The following is a 20928-nucleotide window of genomic DNA, read 5'->3' on the forward strand; positions in this document are numbered from 1 at the left end:
AAATACCTGATGAAAATCAACTTAAAGGAGGAAAGTTTTATTTTAGCTCATGGTTTCAAAGATTGAAGTCCATAGTCAGCTCGCTCTAAGGAGAAGAAACATCACGACAGCAGGGTATGGTGAAGGAAAGCTGCTCACTTCATGACATATCCAGTAAATAACAGGAGGGAGATAGGAAGAGGTTGGGAACAAGAAATACCCTTCCAGGAATGCCTGTAGTGACTTACTTTGTCTAATTAGGCTCTACCTCCTATAATTTCTATTGCCTCCTCATAATGCCATCAACTGTGAATGCAAGAGAGCCTCCACCTCTGAACATTGTTCCTTTGGGGACCAAGCCTTCAAAAGATGAGCCTTTGGGTAATGTTCCAGATCCAAAACATAACAAATTTATTCTATCCAATTTGGTGGAAACATAAATCAGATTAGAGGATGCTGAGAGAAAGTTAACTGTTTTGTATGCAATGGAACAAATTAGCTGAGTGAAAGTTTATAAGTGAAAGATGGAGGATGCTAACACCTTCCATAGCACATGATTTTTCTTGGTTTGTTATCAGTGAATCATTATAGGCAGTAGATGTTGAATGTGTAATTATGTGTTCAGGTAATAGGTAAAATTACTTCATATTAGGAAATGGTCCATTTAAGAACACATAGTAGATTTTTAATGAATTCTTCAGTAGTTTTGAAGGATTTTATGAAAGAAATATATGAAACCGATTATTCTATATATATATTAAGAGCTGAATCTCTTTAACCTTTGTCCTCCGAATTTGGCAAAATATATAGCAGGTAATGAATGAATTGCAGTATTTTCTTAATAAAATAATCTTTTTTATCAATATGAAAGAAATATTTTAAATGCCACTGAAACATTTTAAATATTTGGTGTAACTAATGTGACAGGGTAGGTACTTTCTACTTTACAGTGCTGGGAATTCTACATAGGGCCTCCTGCATGCTAGGCAAATATCCTACCACCAAGCTATACGCCTATTCTGAATTTTTAAAAATGTAGTTTGCTCACATAGGACAGTTTCTATTTGCTAATAATCAAATATGTGTGAATTTTCTATCTTAGTTCACCATTTAATTCTTTTCTATGTATAGAATAGTAATTTAATATACATAATTTTTCGACTAATTTTTTTAAAAAAAGTCTGAAGAGATACCTGATTTAAGGACTAGGGATATAGCTCCGTGATAGAGTGCTTGTGTAGCCTGTGTGAATCTCAGTTTGATTTCCAGAACTGCTGAAAACAAATAAAAGGTAAAAGGTAATAGAAGATAATAAATAAAAGATAACAGAAGGAGGAATGGAATTAATGAATTGAATCAATGGCAGTTTTTAAAAGAAAATTTAGTATTAAAAGATTTAAAAATGATATCCAGAAGCTGTAGTTCATAGAAAACTTTGAAAAAAAAGAAAGAAGATAATTAATTCATAGTAAGTTTTTACAAAATATTTGTTTAATAAACGTTGTTAATAGTAAAAAAATTTAACCCTTACTAGCATGGTTTTTGATTTTCCAGAGTTTAATTCAAAATTGTTTAAAATTTCTAATTATATGTGTAAATTTTATATATAAAGTCTCAAGTAGGAAGTAATAATATATATATAATACAAAAATGTATAGCTCAATATTATGGTTAATGAATAAAAAAAACTTAAAAAAAAATTTCACCCATTCTTAGAGGGAATTAGGAGTGAGGTAAAGCTGGGTGTGGTGTACATGCTGAATCCCAGTGGCTTGGGAAGCTGAGGCAGGAGGATCACAAGTTCAAAGCCAGCTTCAGCAAAAAAAAAAAAAGCAACTCAGTGAGACCCTGCCTCTAAATAAAATACAAAAAAATTATGGCTGAGAATGTGATTCACTAGTCGAGTGCCTCGAGTTCAACCCCACCATACACCATCACCACCCAATAGAGTGAGGTAAAATTTTGTCTTATATTAATAAATTACTGATTTTATAGGTTTCTACTAGAAAATATTTTTAAATAATTTTTCATAACTTTAGGACATTTTTTTATTTAAATTTTTTAACCTCAACACTAAGACAACTTAAACAATTACCCAATTTTTAAAAAACTCAGCTTACTCTTATGCAAGAAGTGTATGCTTGAAAATTACTGAGTTGGTTTGAAGTAGAAAATCTCATTGTAATTCCATCACCAAGAGACATGCATTTTAATTCTTTGATAATATATTCCTTTTACTTCTTTTTTTACTTCTATCTTAGAATTAAAACAAGTGTGGTAAAGTATATTAAACATAAAATTTGCCATATTAACCATTTTTAAGTGTATAGTTCAGTGGCACTAAGTACATTTTTGTTGTCCAGTCATCACAGCCATTATTCACAGAACTTTTTCCATCATGTAAAACTGAAATTCTACTCATTAATAAGCAGTTTTCCACCAACCTTTGGTCGTGTATACTGCCATTCTACTCTTTGTCTCTATGAATTTAGCTATGCTAAGTATCTTATAAGCAGAATTATATAGTATTGTCCTTTACTGACATATTTCACTTAGAATAGTAGTATCTTCAAGGTTCATCCATTTTGTAGCATTGACTTCTTTTCTAAGGCAGAATACTATTCCATTATATGTTTATACCACATTTTTAAAATCTGTAGACAGATACTTGGGGTACTTCCACTTCTTGGCTATTGTAAATAATATAGTCTTAATATTTATTCCTTATCATATGTGTGATTTGCAAATATTTTTTCTCATTTTGCTATTTGCCTTTTAATTCTGTTGATAGTGTCTTTTGATGGACAAAAGTTTTTAATTTTGTGAACATGAATGCTTGTGAATATACCTAGAAACGGAATTGCTGAGTCATATGGTAATTCTCTAATTATTTGAAGCACTCATACCGTAGTGGCTATACCATTTTACATTCCTATCAGCAATGTACAAGGTTTTTTAATACTTATTTTCTGGTCCCTCCCTGCTCTGTTGGCATTAGCCATCTTAGTGGCTGGGAAATGGTATCTTCGTTGTAGTTTTGATTTACATTTCTCTAATGAATGTGATACTGAGCATCTTTTCCTGTGCCTATTGGCCATTGTATATCTTCTTTGGAATAATGTTTATATTTCAGTCATATGCCCATTTTTGAATTGGCAAAATTCGAATGGTTTTTTGTTGTTGTTGTTGTTGTTGAGTTTAAAGGGTTCTTTGTATATTCCTAATTTCTTACCATAAGTGATGAGGTCCATGTTCTTTTTGTTGTTCTTGTTGCCCATATCCTTGTCATTGTAAAGACAACAACAGATCAGACAATTTCTAACTCCAATTTCATGAAGATTTTCCTTATATTTTCTTCCCAAAGTATCATAGTTGTCAGCTACATGTTTGGGTGTTATATTTGAGATAGTTTTCATATGTGATATAAAGATCCAAGTTTTTTTTTTTAACATGTGGATATTCATTTTTACCAGTTCCATTTGTTGAAAAGACTGCCCTTGCCTCTATTGAATAGTCTTAGCACTCTAGTAAAAAATCATTTGTTTATATTATATGGTTTATTTCTGGGCTCTGGGGTCTGTTGCATTGATTTGTGTGATTGTTCTTGTGACAGTACCACATTGTTTTTACTACTGTTGTTTTGTAGTATGGTGTGTTTTTCCTCCAAAATTTGTTTATTTCGGGTTTGTTTTCCCTCTCTAGTGTTCCTTGAGATTCCATAAGAATTTTTAGAGTGATTTTTCTATTTCTCCAGAAAATGTCTTTAAATTTTGATAGGAATTACATTAAATCTATAAATGATTTGGAGTAGTAGACATCTTATCAACATTAAGTCTTATAATACTTGAAAATGGGATGTCTTTTATTTGTGTTTTCTTCTATTTAATTCTTCAGTGTTTTGTAGTTTTCAATGTATAAGTCTTTCACCTCTGATTAATTCCACATAATTAATTCCATTAATTCCACATTTATCCTTTTCAATGCTATTTTAAGTAAAATTTTTGTTCATTTCATTTTTTGAATGGTTCAAGATTAGCATATGGAAATGAAACTGATTTTTGTGTGTGGCATTCATATCTTGTTTCTTAGTTACCATCAGAGTCACTGGTAAAAGAATGAGATTCTCTAAGATCAGGAAAAAGAGAGAGATGCTTTCTTTTGCCATCATATAATGTTGGAAGTCCTACTCAGAAAATGAGACAGGAAGGAAAAAGACATAAAGACATTAACATTGGAAAAGAAGTGAAATTATGTTTGTAGATTCTGTGATCTTCTATGTAGATTCCACAAGAAGTCTTGTTAGAACTAATAAATGAATTTGGCAAAGTAATAGGACACAAAATATCTGCTTTCTTTTAAGCATAGTTTTAAGTTGAGACCATATTAAAATAGTAGAATCTACTTTGCTTTACCCCAGTGTTTCATTTTGTATGATTCTCCTCATGAGTACATAACTCAAGGCAATTTTTAATGGCTGCATAATATTTAATCTTGTAATGACCCATTTTCCTAATGTTTGGAATTGTAGTTGTTTCCAGTTTGCAAGGGATTATATTTAACTGTGATAAATGCCACTGTATGTAAATCTTTGTCTATATCTCATTATTCATAAAATCTAGATTCATAGTAGTAGAATTAATGGTTAAAGAGTATGAACTCGAAAACCACAAAAATCTTAAGAATCTTACCACTGATTGTTGACGATTTATACTGACCGCCATTGCCCCGAGTCAGTGGAGGCATTACACCATACCCTTGCAAGCATTAATAATTTTCAGGTCATCTTGTTTTAAAACCCAAACAAACGTAAGAGTAGGAGCAATTATGCATCTCAAGGATTTAACATTGAATGTTATCTTTTCTTTTTCTGCTAATTGGATATTTTAAAATACTATTTTATTGTTTTAATTTGCATTCCTTTTATAAGATGAATTTTGTCATGTTTATTAGAAACTTGTATTTTTGTGATTATTTTTAGTACTTATTAGGGTTTTGTGTTTCTTATATTTGTTATAAGTTTTCTTTAAATTATTACCAATTTTATAACCCTTTCATCATGTTTTGTAGTTTGCTCAGCTAATTGTTGGATAGCAAGTCCTTTTAAATTGTAAGTTTATTTGTAAAATAAGTCTGTAATGGAATATCTTCATTAATTCAGATAGGATGTGACTGCCTTCCTTCCTGCCTTTCTGTTGCCTGCCTGCCTGTCTTCCCCTCCTTCCCTTTCTTTTTTCCTCCCTCCCTTCCTCCCCTTCTTCCTTTCAAAACATTGTAAAACTTAACAGTGAACAAGTGAAATGGGAATGTTTGTAACACTTAAGAGAATAATCAGTTGAATTTCATAAGAATTTTGCAGATTTATCTTTTTATAGTACATATGACTGAGACTCTATTGTTTCCCTTTCTGTTCACTAAAATAAGGTTTCTTTAGGATGTCTATAAATAGTAGTTATGAAATTCAGATTTTTAAAATTTTTGTAGCACAGTGAAATGCCATATCTACAAATTTAAAAAATTTGAGGGAACTATCCATGAAGTGGCAACAGGATGAAAGAGTAGAAACTAATACTTTGTCTTTAATTTTCTACAGATTTAATGTTTCTAATTTTGTACACATGATACTACTTGCTTTATGTTTTTTTGTACTTCAACATATGTTTGTATTTATTATCCTCTTTCTAGTTTCACTCCTCGTGTGGTACCTGTTAAATATTACATATTGGTTATGTTATCTTGTCTACCTCTTATTCCTGGAAATGAGTGGAAACTGGCAGTGTACCTGCTAGTTTTTAAAAAAAAATTACGACAGGAAAAAAATGCTGTTGTCTCATTAGTTTATTTTTAAAATTTAAAAGTAATTACATCTTCAACAAAGTACAGATTACTTCTCTGGAATTGTCTCTTTGTCTAAGATATTAGTAGCCAGACATTTATTGGAGCACCACATAAAATAAACTGAAGTGCTCACTTTTTTTGCTTGGTCCTGTATGGTCAGGGTACCACCTGAGGTCATTCTAACAATGTAGGCTGAGGTAACTTACATTTCTGTGTAAGTTACTTAATATATTGTTGTTAAAGTAAAATATTTGTGAAAGCACACTTATCTGCACCAGAGAAAGAGAAAGTGTTGGCAATCATAATTGAAATCAACGAATTACCTACCTAACTGGGTTAGGGCCCTGGCTCCATCTCCTTTAGGAAAACCTTCTGTGGGGAGTGGGGCTTTGACCCTAACCCAGCTGGGCTGTAATACTACTGCATTTTCTAAGGGGCAAAGTTTTCTCCTACTTTTCTGCTGGCCCAGCCTTCCAGATCACCCCAACCAGAATTAATCTCACCAATCTGTACTCCTGTAGAACTTGTTTGTACCTGTTTTAACAACCAGCACATTCTGCTTTGTATTTTATCTAATTGTTTGCATGTCTGTCTTCCTCTACTAGATTGTAAGTTCTTTGAGGACAGGAATCATGTCTTACTCATCTTTGTATGGTTTCTAGCAATGTAGCACCAGTGCCTCACTATCTTATTGAATACATACTTAATTAAAAATGATTGTCTGCAACCTAGCTAGTGAAAAACAACTCCACTGAGAGTTATAGTAGGTTTCCTGGCTATTAATTTAAGCTAAAATCAAAGGACAGGAAAATAGAATCAGCCAGTTTTGGTAAAACAGTGAATTACCATTTTTAAACATGGCAATATAGACAAAAATAAATACTAAAAAGCTTATAATGCCCTCATTCTAATAAAGTACGAATTTGGTTTTTAAATTGTACAAGTAGGGAAGTGTAGAATTACCCAACTTAGTTACTTTAAAGATATGAAAGGAAGAAGCTGACCAAATAAGTCAACTAAATTTCCTAATTTCTGATAATTTGCCTGAATTTCTGAGGTAAGTTTTAGGAAACTCAGTTTCTTCCTGGTACAGATTTTCCTTCTGTAATTCTGGTTTGAACAGGAATTTTTTTTTTTTTTAAAGAGAGAGAGAATTTTTTTAGTATCTATTTTTCAGTTCGGCAGACACAAAATCTTTGTTGGTATGTGGTGCTGAGGATCGAACCCGGGCCACACACATGCCGGGCGAGCGCGCTACCGCTTGAGCCACATCCCCAGCCCCTGAACAGGAATTTTGATCAGGAATTTTGATTATAATTATGTAAACCTTCATTAATTTATTTCTTTTAGGTGTTTTTTCTACTAACAATGCCTTTTGGTTACTATCTGTTCTGAAAGAAACTCTCTCAAACGTTTGAAAAGAATTCATTACCCTTAAGAACCAAATTGCCCTAATATTGACTATTATGTTGACAAAATGGATTTAGTTCATGGCCTTAACCACATTTTACTAAGATGTGAAGACATGCCACATTCCAAATTACAAATGAACTTTGAAGTAAGTTCATTTTAACAGCTTTTATATATCAATATCTGAGTTTCCAGAATTAGAATTATTAATATATAGGTATTTTCTAAATACTTGGGTAAAAAATGAAATTGAAATGGCAGTATGACACATTCAGGATTATTACTTCTTTTAAAGGTAAAACACTTTAAGATATCAGATTATGTATAATAAAGTATTAACTTTTCTAATGCTAAAATCTAGGGCTGGCAAATATTGTAATGGATGAGTATATGTATTCATTTATTGTGGATTACAAAATGACAATTTTTTGGAAAGTATGTTGTAAGAATCGCAAAGAAGTTCATACTCTTTGATTTATTAATTCTACTCTTAGGAAATTATCCTTAAAAACAATTTTTAAAAAGTAGAAAGTATATTCAGTTCAACTAATGTTTGTCAGACACTTTATATGAAACAGACTGTGTAAGAGCTACAGATACAAAAACGAAAGGCATTAAGTTAACATGCAGAAAGATGTTCATTGTAACATTACTAAAGCAGATAAAAAGGAGACAACTTGAATGTCCAGTATTTCCTGAATGTTGTTAAATTAATTTGGAAGGATATTATGCAGCTTTAAAAATGCATTTATGGTTATATTAGATAAATATAAGCAACATAAATCTTGATTATGTTAGTGTCTGAATTTTATATATTTGGATAGTAAATAAGAAATATGTATAAAGTAAGAAAAATAATTGTTTTAATAATGGTGAAATTTTACCTGACCAAAATTTATCTTTAAAAATAAATAAATAAATAAATAAATAAATATTTCCCAGCAAATTGGTAATTTTAATGTAAAAATTATATGAGTATTGTTTCTTTTGGAAGTAGTTTTCTTCAAATGAGTTAATTTAGTAGATAGACTTGTTAAGGTTCTGGTAATATATTTTGATAGTTTCTTTTTGTGTTTTGTTAATACAGTATTTTTATATGTGTCTTTAATATAATACACAGATTTAAAAATTTCATAATAAAATTGACAATTTAACAGTAAAATATCAATAGTGAAGATTAAAGTTTGCTTTTATGTATTACAGTTATTTGGTTGCTCATCAATTCACATGGCTTCATGTGACTTTAGAGATCTAGTTTATAAATTCAGAATAGTCAAAGTTGAGAAAGAGAATCTTAGCAGGCATCTAAGGAAGGCAGTGTAATATTAAGAGCATAAAACTTCATGTCAGACTTCTTGTTTCAAATCCTGACTCTGCCATTTACTGTTACTATCTGGGTAATATTAAGTTGTTTATTGTCTATATGTCTCATTGTGTTCAAAATAATATCTATCACACAAGAACTATGAACATTAAGCAAAAAAAGAATGTATGAATAAAAATTTTTGTACTCAATGAATTTTGCCAAATTTATACTTTGAGGGAAATTTTCTCAAGAATACCCTCACTTTTGACAACAGTTTTAAGTTTAAGGGGTTCCTAAAACCACTCCCAGGTTTAATAATTTACTAGGACTCTCAGAATTTACTGAAAGCTGTGCCATTTATTACAGAGAGACTATAGAAATTAAAATCAGCCTGGGGAAGAGTTGCATAAGCTACAAAGCCTAGGAGACATCCAGATAACATGATCATACTCTCCCTTTAGAGTCCCTATACCTCCTCCTAGCCATAATTTTGTGAATATTGCCAATTAGAGAAAATCAGCCCATGCTGTCCACAGTTTTTATTGTGGCTCCATCTGCATGGGTTAGCTTTAGTTTTCCAGAAGTCAGATTAAAACTTTAGTTTTCACTTCCACTGGAGGTTAGAACTGATACTGAGAGGCCCAAAACCACATTGTTAAGTTGTTCAGTGGACAAAACCCCCAGACTGTACATTCCATAAGCCTGGAGATCAGTTTCCTGTTTATATTTGTCTGGATATTTACATTTACTACAGAATTTGTGAGATAGTCACAGCAATAGTAACTTTGGATACAGTCATCTCACAATATTCTTGGGGAATTGGTTTCAGGACTCCAGACAGTACCAAAATCTGTGGATGCTCAGCTTCTTTGTATAAAATGGCATTATATTTACATGTAATCTACACCATTCTCCAGTGTACTTTAAATAATCTCTAGATTACTTATAATATTTAATATAATATAAATGCTGCATGAATATTTGCTTTACTATTATTTAGGGAATAATGACAAGAACAAAAGAGTTCATAGGTATTCAGTACAAAGAAAGTATTTTTCCTTACTTTTTTTTTTTTCAATTTGTATTTGATTGATTCCACAATGCAGAACTCATGGGTGTGTGGTGGTGCATACCCTGTAATCCCAGTGACTTTGCAGGCCAAGACAGGATCTTAAGTTCAGGGCAGCCTCAGCAACTTAGTTAGATCCTCAGCTACGTAGTGGGACCCTGTCTCAAAATTAGAAGGGCTGGAGATGTGGCTTAGTAGTAAAAGTGCCCTTGGGTTCAATCCCCAGTACTAAAACAAAAAACAAAACTCATCGATACTGAGGGCTGACTCTAGGCTTAACTTTTGGAGGAATCAGTGTATAGTAGGGATAAATTTAAGGTGGCAGCTAATCTGATTTATATAGCCATTCCATACATTTTGAGTTTCTTGTACTAATTTGCTGATTTTACCTCTTGGTTTACCACTGTTTGTATTTCGTGATACACTTGTTTAGAACTGTTCAGATAGAAATTAGTTGATGATTAGCTAAATCTTCCTTAAGCCATTCATTGTCTATCAGTTTTATCTCCTGAAGAGATTCTCACTACATCTCCTAATGTATTTGATTATCAATGTCAGTATTCTCATAAGGCTTACTTACATAAGTTAATTGGGTCTTACCAACAATTTTAGTGCTGTGCCATATTGTCGTATGGTCATGGTGTAATTCAATTTTATTACAGAAGAAATCAGTAAAAATTGCAGAGGAATTTGCTGTGTCATCTTAACAGAATTGACCCTTGTTCATATGTTAGTTATTATTATGGACAAGTATAGTTACACTTGCCCCTTATTCAGTAACTTCCTAGATTCCAGGTTAATTCTTGAGAACAAAGCCAATTACCTTGTCTCCATTTACAGGCTTATACTAAGACTGTTTTCCATTATGTGCTGTCATAAAGCAGATTCTAGCCAGGAACAGTGGCAAACACTTGTAATCCCAGTTACTCAGAAGGCAGGAGGATCCCAAGTTTAAGGTCAGCCATAACTTAGTGTTAATAAGTGTCTACTTAATAAGACACTAAGCAACTTTGCAAATCCTGACCCCACCCCCCAAAAAAAAAGAAAGAAAGGGAGGGAAAGAGGGATAGAGGGCAAAAGAACAACTGGGGATGTAGCTTAGTGGTAGACTGCCTCTGGGTTCAGTCGCCAGTACCAGAAATACTACTTTAAAAGGTCTACTTGATTGTAAATATGATGTATTCTCTTGTTACCACATTCTTGCATACTACCTTCCCATTAAAATGTTTCTCCCATCATTGCCCGGGATAGTATGCATATTTCAGATTTTTTCAGTATTTTATGTCTTTTGATCATAGAGGCAGTATCAGGTAGTGTCTGATGGTAAACAAATTATGTTTCAAAGGAAAATTTTCTAGTACAGAATCTTAGTGGTCATTGCTAAATGGTGATTATGAGTTCTATACAGGGCTGTCACATAAGGAATTTGTCTAGCTTCTATTCTGAATTGTTTGAAAGTAACTTCTATAGACTTTGCCATTTTTTCATCACTTCCCTTTTAGCGTGTCCAGTCAGTAGTGTCTGAAAGAAAGATTAATATGCCTTTTGTTTTATTACACAGGGGAAACATTTCCCAGTCAGACATAATAAACATCTCCATAATTTTTTTAGGTAAAGGAGATGCAAGTACTTTTTCCAGGCATTCTTTTATCCAAACTTTTACGTAAGTTGTGGAAACTCTTATATTCTTGTGTCCTTCTAATTTTAACTATAGCCACTGTTAGGACTTTGCCAATATGTTTGTAACTTTTGTGCTTGGGTTTCCTTGACAAGGAGTCCCAGAGACATCTCTACCTCTATATTTTGTTCACTTGCATGCATTTGACATTGGATTCCCAACTGGGGCCTGGCAAGGACCTAGGCCTCCTTGAGGCCTTTAGGAACATCTACTTAGGCAGGTTGAGCTAAAGTATCTTTGAGTCGCTTTTACCTTTTAGTTTTAAAAATTTTCTTGAGATAGGGTGAATAAGCAGATTTGTTTAGGGTCCTATAATATAGGGCAACCATCAGAACCTTCTATAGGCCTTCTCACCCTCTGAGGAGTATATCAGTATGACCTTTGTTTTGACTCCATCAATGTCCACTTTATTCATCCTATTTTTAAATAATTGTTTAAAGATTTTCACACACCCAGGTGGAACAAATCTCTTGACTTTCTCCTTTTTGGTTTTCCCCTGTTTTCTCAAGAGTCTTTAAGAAAATTTGACACATCAGAATTTGTGGCAGGACACAGCAGGATTAAATGAAAACCCTTTTACTAAGTGGTTTGACTTCCTCTTGAGTTCCATTTCTTTCATTCTTCCATTAGAATGTTGTTAGCCAGTGTATGCCCTAAGACAGGTACTTAGTGGATAGTCTTCTCAGGAAAACTGAAGGTCCCAGAGAATAAGAATGATAAATGCTAGTTTAAGGATCCTCCAACAAAATTGTCATAATCTCTATTGATTCATTCTGCAATGATATCAAGTCAGTCCCACTCAAAAAACATTTTCTATAGCCTTTTAGTTCCTTTCGCTTAAATATGAATGCCAAGTCAGTGATCTGTACAGACATTTCAGTTCTGATTATATTTTAGAAGGTATATAATAAATATTGTATACTAAACTATTAAGATTTCAATTAACTTTTTGCCTGAATGAAGATGAGAGTTTTGGGTTTAAAATCTATTTATTAGAGGTATAATGTCTGAAACTATTAGCTATTAGGTGAAGAATGAATGAATGAATGAATACAAGACATTTTAATTATGAGTTGAAAGAAATTTCTCCTTTTTAATTTTAACCTCCTTTTTCAAGTGAATAGTTTTAATATGCCAGTATTTTCTAAAGTCTTATGAAAAAAGAAAAAAACAGTATTCCAAACATCTTTTAAATTCTATTCTGAAGTACCTTTTAAAAAAATAGATGGGGGCTGGGGATGTGGCTCAAGTGGTAGCGCACTCACCTGGCATGCATGCAGCCTGGGTTTGATCCTTAGCACCACATACAAACAAAGATGTTGTGTCCGCTGAAAACTAAATAAATAAATAAATATTTAAAAAATACAGATTCTCAGGTCTTGGTATTTAAAAACAACAACAACAACAACAACAACAAAAGATGGACTCAGAAGGTAGAGGCAGGAGGATCCTGAGTTTAAAGCCAGCCTCAGCTGGGGATGTGTCACAATGGTTGAGTACCCCTGAGTTCAATCTCTGGTACCAGAAAAAAAAAGTATATTGAGAGGGAGAAGGGTTTAGGTCAGTGATAAAATATTTGCCTAGCATGAGGACCTATATCCCAATAAATAGATAAGTAGATTTAAATTTCTTTTACTCCGTAATTTTGAATTTTGATTTCTATGTTATTTTTTGTTGTGTGAATCAAATTGAGGATTAGGATATGCTTACTGAAGTGTCGTAAACTTATGATGTCATAAATAAAACTGGAAATAAGCCAACAAGTAAATTATTTATTTATTTTTTTATTTATTTTTTTTATTTTATTTTTTTTTAGAGAAAGTGAGAGAGGAGAGAGAGAGAGAGAGAGAGAGAGAGAGAGAGAGAATTTTTAACATTTATTTTTCAGTTCTTGGCGGACACAACATCTTTGTTGGTATGTGGTGCTGAGGATCGAACCCGGGCCGCACGCATGCCAGGCGAGCGCGCTACCGCTTGAGCCACATCCCCAGCCCAAGTAAATTATTTATGAAACCTGAGACATTCCTACTTTATTGGTTTTCATTTTAATTATTTGATGTGTGCTCAGTTTTAGGTATATAAGTATCAGGGGATTTATTTCTGAAGACAGTAAAAGAACTTGTTTAATAATAAAATCAGAAAATTCAGTTACTTAAAGCTAAGTACATAAAAATATTTTATTTTAAAACAATTCATTTTGATGATTAAGCTCATCAAAAGCAATTAAAAATATTTAATAGAGCTTGGAGGGTGGCTACTGAGCACACAGGTACATACCTGTAATCCCAGTAATGAGGGAGGCTGAGGCAAGAAGATTATAAGTTTAAAGCCAGCCTCAGCAATTTAGAGACCCTGTCTTGTCTCTTGAGTGAATGAATGAATGAATGGAATGAGTGAATGAATGAATGGAATGAGTGAATGAATGAATGCCCTGGGTTCAATCCCTGGTACTAAAACAACAACAACAACAAAAATTAATAGAAACTATAGTGGATGTGGATGTGCGTGCTGGTGTAGGTTAATGCCTAAGTCCTTGAACATGCTGGGCAAATAAAACTTCATACTCAAGTCTCTATTTCTTTTTCATTTTTTTATCTTGCTTTTATTAGGATTTTATTGTATTTTATTTATATGTATTATTTTATTGTGTATGCTACTGAATGAATAGTGAGTTACAGAAGACATCAAAAAGGAGATTAAAAAATTCTTAGAGGTAAATGAGAACATAGATACAACATATCAAAATCTCTAGGACACTATGAAAGCAGTGTTAAGGGGAAAATTCATTGCATGGAGTTCATTCCTTAAAAGAAGAAAAAAGTCAACAAATAAATGACCTCCCATTACATCTCAGAGCCCTAGAGAAAGAAGAACAAATCAACAGCAAAAGCAGTAGAAGGCAAGAAATAATTAAAATTAGAGCTGAAATTGAAACAAAAGAAACAAGAAAAAATTGACAAAACAAAAAGTTGGTACTGTTTCAAAGCACACTTTTCATTGGTATTTAACATTTCAAAAAAATGATTTATGTTAATTTTTAAAGATATTACATTAAATAATATCAATAATGTATTAATAGTTAATTTTTGAAGGCTTACCAAATTCCAGGTATTTTTCTTAGTGATTTATATCATCCCTTTGAAGTAGATAACTATATCCCTATTTTTCAGATGAGTAAACTGAGGCATAAGTCAGAATCAAAGTTTAAATAATTGTAAGTAGTATGAGGTTAAAAGTGAAAATCTTTTCACTCTCTACTATGTATGTATATCCCTTAATTAATAGTTTTGTTATATATCCTTATAGACTTTCCCTTCCTTTTTCTGTTCTGTTTTTCCTCCTCCATTCTTGGAAAATATATAAATATTTACAGAAACTGTGTGTGTGTGTGTATACAAACACTGAGTTACATCCTCAGCCTAGAAATCTTTTAATCTCGAGAGTTTATATGCATCTATTGCTTTGTGAATTAAATGTGGTTTAGACACCTTAGATAATAGAAATGAAATGCATATGTATCAACATGAAAAATATCTGTCCAAACCATTATGATTATGTTTTAAACTGGGTACTCCCAAAGATGAGTGTGCCATAACTTTGAGGTTTCCTTAGGGATTTCAAGGAATATACAAATGCTTTCCTGGGTCTATTTTCCCATTCTTCATCAAGGCTCTGGTGATAAACTATATCAAAGTAATTCACTTTGAATGAAAAAAGAGGTCTAACTTTTGCAATGAAGAAATCGTTACAGATTCAGAAAGATTTTAATCATATAAGTATCTCTGTCTCCCATTTTTCAATGAGTAAGGATGCCAGAAAATATCTACTATTCTGACAGGTGTTATCTTTGCAGCAAAATTTGTCTTGTACTTTACAATAAATGAAGTGTAGTAGTATGCATGTAGTGGTGGTATATATGGATATGCAGTAAATTTTTTGCAGTCACTTTTGTTACTGCACACACAATGGTTTGGACACACACACACAGTTTCTATAAATATTTATATATTTACCTAGAACGGAGGAGGGAAAACAACAGAGGAAAGAAGGGAAAGTCTATAAGAATGTATACTTCTGTGTGGATTATGTAATTATACTACTGTTTTAATAATTCTTCATGTAAAATAAATAATATTTAAGCTTATTTCCTTCTCATTGAAATAAAAGTCGTCATTTAAATGTAGCTCATTGGAAGAATATAAATAATTTTTAGAGCACAGGATGAATTTTATTTTAGAAAAGTAGTGATACATGTAGCTTAGATTTCAGCTAGATTACAGTTTTAATTGTGGAGTCCAAAATCAGCTGCACTTGCCTGCCTCCAAACCTGGTACTCATCTCATTCTTGCATTTATCTAAAATCTTATTTAAATTATCATATTATCTAAAGTATTTTCCTCTCTCTGACCTGATAAGAACTACTTAGAGAAGGAAAAGTCTGTTTTGGACTTATGGCTTCAGAGACTCTGTCCCTGGTCAGCCAACTCCATTGCTTTGGGCTCAGATGAGGTAGAACAATCATGACAGAAAAGCATGGCAGAGGACATCTTCTCAGCTCATTTCAACCAGTAAATGCAGAGACCTAAAAGTTTTTAAATAAGTATAAATTGAATACTAAAGCAGTGGGAATTTTTTAAAAATACTCTGAATAATAATGGTAAAAGAAACAATGTATTAAAGATAATATTACAGTTATATTGAAGTGTTTTTAAAACTATAAAAAGTGAAATATAGAAGTGTGTATAAAACTGAGTTAATATGCTCATCTGAGTTTTAGTTATAAAGGATTAACGTAATATTTAATATAGAGAGACTATAGAAATTAAAATACAAAAAAATGGTTAAAATTAAGAATAAAATGGAAGATTCAGCCAGTTAGGCACAGATAATAAATTTAGAAGCTTAGGGGCTGGGGATGTAGCTCAAGCGGTAGTGCGCTCGCCTGGCATGCGTGCGGCCCAGGTTCAATCCTCAGCACCACATACAAAAATAAAGATGTTGTGTCCGCCAAAAACTAAAAAAATAAATAAATAAATATTAAAATTCAAAAAAATAAATAAATTTAGAAGCTTAAAAATTAAATAGACAAAAAAGTATGAAAGTCAAAACAATTTTAGATCAAGAAAATAAATAAGTAGGGGCTGGGGGTGTGGCTCAAGTGGTAGTGCGCTCGCCTGGCATGCGTGCGGCCCGGGTTCGATCCTCAGCACCACATACCAACAAAGATGTTGTGTCCGCCAAGAACTAAAAAAATTAAAAATAAAAAAATAAATATTAAAAATTCTCTCTCTCTCCTCAAAAAAAAAAAAAAAGAAAATAAATAAGTAAAGATTTTGTGTCCAACTACACCTAAAAAATAAATTTTTTAAAAAAATTAAGCCAAGGGCTGGGTTTTTGTAGCTCAGTGGTAGAGTGCCTGCCTAGAATGGGTGAGGCTCTTGGTTCAATTCTCATCACCATAAATAAATAAAATAAAGGCTCATCAACAACTAAAAATAAAAATATTTTTTAAAAAAGTTAATCCAAGAGCAATGGAGCACGCCTGAAATCCCAGCAACTTTGGAGGCTGAGGCAGGAGGATTGCAAGTTTGAGGCCAACCTCAGCAACTTAGAGAGACCAACCCTATCTCAAAATATAAAAAGGGGTGAGGGAAGTGCCTCAGCAATAAAATGCTCCTGGGTTCAATCCCCAGTACAAAAAAAAAAAAAATGTTTTTAAGAGTTACCTTTTCCTTATCTCTTGGTAATAATTTTCCACCACTGGGACAATTGATGCATGATAACTTTTAAGACATTTGTCTTGTGTGGTTTAATAGTTATTTAAATATATTTATGTTTGCATTTATAGGTGCATGATTACCGTGAACACAACTACTCAATAATGGATTTTTTTTTTTTTTTTTTTTTTTTTTGGTACTGGGGATTGAACTCGGGGGCATTTGATCACATCCCCTTTCCTATTTTATATTTTATTTAGAGACAGAGTCTCACTGAGTTGCTTAGCACCTCTCTTTTGCTGAGGTTGGCTTTGAACTCAAGATCCTCCTATCTTGGCCTCCTGGGCTGCTAGAATTATAGGCATATGCCACCGTGCCCAGCTACAATAATGGATTTTTTAAAAGGATCCCCAAAGAGGCAGTCAATTAGTACAAATATATTTTCTGTTATATTTTTTACCTCCTTTGCTTAAAATCTTTCAGTAATCTTAATATTAGTCTTGATTTAAAAAATCATATGTAATCATGTATAAGACTTTGTAAAGTCTTGACCTAGCTTTCTAAACCATTGCCAACTACAACTGGAAAGCTGTGCACACCCCTACCACCCCATCTTCACAATCCATCACTTTGATTTTCTTCAAGTTTTTTAAGAAGTACCATATTTCCTTCTGCTTTTATGCCTTTGCATATACTGTCTTTCTGTCAAGAACACTTTGTTAGTTAACTTGATTCATATCTCAAATATTTCTTCATGGAAGTTCTTTTTTACCCATCATCTAAAATGAGAGTAGCACTCAGTAAATTTTCCTAATTTAATTTATTGTTGGTGGTGTGTGTCTGTGTGTGTGTGTGTGTACGTACGTACTGGGGTTTAAACCCAGGACCTCACACATTTTAGGCAAGCACTTTACCACTGGGTTACATCCCCAGCTCTTTTAATTTTACTTTGATATAGGCTTTCACTAAGTTGCCTAGGCTGGCCTTGATCTTGAGATCCTCCTACCTTCAGCCTCCTGAATAGCTAGGATTACAGATGTGAGTCACTGAACCATGTTCATATTATCTGAGTAGTGTCAGTCTTTCATTCTAGACTGGATGTTCTATGAAGACAGGGTTATGCTTGTTTTCATTGTTTAGCCTTCTGCTCTTTTAGTGTAACTCTAAATAACTTGTTAAGCTTTTATAAGTTCCTTCCATATTGATCGGTCCTTCCTTCCTTCCTTCCTCCTTTCTTCCTTCCTCCTTCCCTCCCTCCTTCCCTCCTTCCTTCTTTTCCTCCCTCCTTCCTTCCTTCCCTCCCTCCTTCCTTCCCTCCTTCCTTCCTTTCCTCCCTCCTTCCTTCCCTCCCTCTTTCCTTCCCTCCCTCCTTCCTTCCTTCCCTCCTTCCCTTTCTCTTTTCCTCCTTCCCTCCCTCCCTTTCTCTTTTCCTCCTTCCCTCCTTCCCTCCCTCCTTCCTTCCTTCCCTCCTTCCCTCCCTCCTTCCCTCCCTCCTTCCTTCCCTCCTTCCCTCTCTCCCTCCTTCCCTCCCTCCTTCCTTCCCTCCTTCCCTCCCTTCCTTTCTTTCTTCCCTCTCTCCCTCCTTTCCTCCTTCTCTCCTTCCTTCCCCCCCCCTCCCTCCTAACTTCCTTTCTTCCTTCCTTTTTACTACTTTCTGCGATTTTTCCCTCTGCTCCAACTTCCAGTTTACTTATCCTTTTTCATGGTATCTAGGAAACTTTTATCCATCTATGGATTTCTTTTGTTGTTATTGTTGCACCCATGTAGTGCTGGCTATCAAACTGATACCCAGCTTGGGCATGCTAAGCAATTAATCACTCTACTGCTGAGCAATGCCCCCAGCCTCATCACTTAAAAAAAAATTTTTTTGTTTCAATTAATATGTTTTTTATTTCTAGAAATTTTAGTTTTTTCTGGGGCTGGGGATGTGGCTCAAGCGGTAGCGCGCTGGCCTGGCATGCGTGCGGCCCAGGTGTGCGGCCCAGGTTCGATCCTCAGCACCACATACCAACAAAGATGTTGTGTCCGCCGAGAACTAAAAAATAAATATTAAAAAATTAAAAAAAAAAAAAAAAAAAAAAAAGAAATTTTAGTTTTTTCTAATTCTTCTTGCTTATTTTGTGTCTGCTGGTAATCAATCACATTATCTTGTTTCCTTATGTTTAGTTCATATTTTAGTCTTCCAACCTTACCAGGCTGAGGTAGTTGGGTGAGTTTAGTCAGAATTTTTGGGGTCCTAGAATGTAGATATCTCTAGAAAAGGTTTGCTGTTGTATTATCTATACATCTGAGATGGCACTGCTGACTTTTGAACTACTTTGAAATTTAAAAATTTTTAATACTAAAGTGATAGGATCCATGTGAGGACATGTTTATAGTTAAAATTTACAAGGATTTTTTTAAAAACCATATTTCCATCTTATATAGCCTAGTTTTCTTGGCAGACCTATGTAAAAAGGTTTACTTTTTGTATATCTTAAGGTATAGTTAGCCTTTCATGATTCTAGATTAGTAGTGAAGCATTGGTCTCTATACACATTTAGAAGTAAATTAAATGTTGTCTAGGGGTTGCAGACTACAAATCAGTTTTATACAGTTTTCAGACATTTATTGTAATTATTCAACATGTGGATTATAATTAGTTTGTGGTATTAGTGATTATACCATAATTTTGATCTTAATCAACATAACCTCAGAATGAATCTCATTTCTGGTGCTCAGTAATAATCATGTCCCATATAGAAGGTATTGTAACACAAGATTTTTCTTTTACATTTTTTAATTAGTGCATTGTAGTTATGAATAATGGTGGGATTTAAAAAAAAAATACTTGGGATTGAACTCAGGGGCACTTAACCACTGAGCAACATCCCCAACCCTATTTAAAATATATTTAGAGACAGGGTCTTACTGAGTTGCTCAGCGCCTCACCATTGCTGAGGTTGGCTTTGAACTTGTAATCCTCTTGTCTCAGCATTCCAAGCCGCTAGGATTATAGGCATGCGCTACTGTGCCCAGCAATGATGGGATTTGTTGTTATGTATTAGTTCATGCACACAATATGATTTGGCCATACATGCACACAATATGATCCCTACCTAGCACTTACCTACCCTTTTACCCTCAGGTCTCTTTTCTCTCTTTACTAGATTTCCCTTTGCTTTTCATGTGATCACCCCCTACACACCTTTATTTGCCTTTTTTTCCTCTCTCATGTTCACATATGAGAAACAATATATGACCCTTGACCTTCTGATATTGGCTCATTTCACTTAACTTAATGGTCTCAAGTTCCATTCATTTTCCCACAAATGACATAATTTCATTTTTCCTTATTGCTGAATAAAATTCCATTGTGTATGTGTACTACATTTTCTTTATTCATTCATTTGTTGATGGACACTTAGGCTAATTACATAGTTTGGCTATTGTGGATTGTGCTGCTCTATATATGGGTATGCATGTATCACTGTAATATGATGACTTTAATTTTTTAAATACCAACAAGTGGAATAGCTAACTGGGTCAAATGGTAGATCCATGCCTGGTCTTTACAGGAATCTCCATACTGATTTTCATAATGATTGCTAATGATGAATATGTATTTATTCTTTAGGGAAGTGTCATTTAATTTATTTGTGTTCTTTATATGTTCTAAATATTAATCCTGCTAGAAGAGTAGCTAACAGAGATTTTCTGCCAATCTATAGGTTTTCTTTTCACATGCTTAATTTCCTTGGCTATACAGAAGCTTTTTAATTCTATGTCATTCATTTATTAACTCTTGGCATATTTCCTGAGTTTTAGGGTCCTATTGAGAAAGTTGTTGCCTGCTCCTCCTGTATGTTGGAGTGTTGAACTCAATGTTTTCTTCTAAGAATTGCATAGTTTCTGGTCGAATTCCTAAGTCTTTGATCCATTTGAGTTGACTTTT

General features: G+C 33.4%; 1 protein-coding gene across 9 annotated transcripts in view; it reads left to right on the top strand.

Moving 5' to 3' along the window:
• Jmjd1c (jumonji domain containing 1C) overlaps window positions 1-20928 on the top strand; it is a 280879-nt gene that overhangs the window by 111924 nt on the left and 148027 nt on the right. The gene's annotated exons all lie outside the window — the stretch shown is intronic.

This window comes from Ictidomys tridecemlineatus, chromosome 1, assembly GCF_052094955.1.
Source record: "Ictidomys tridecemlineatus isolate mIctTri1 chromosome 1, mIctTri1.hap1, whole genome shotgun sequence".
NCBI classification, from domain to species: domain Eukaryota; kingdom Metazoa; phylum Chordata; class Mammalia; order Rodentia; family Sciuridae; genus Ictidomys; species Ictidomys tridecemlineatus.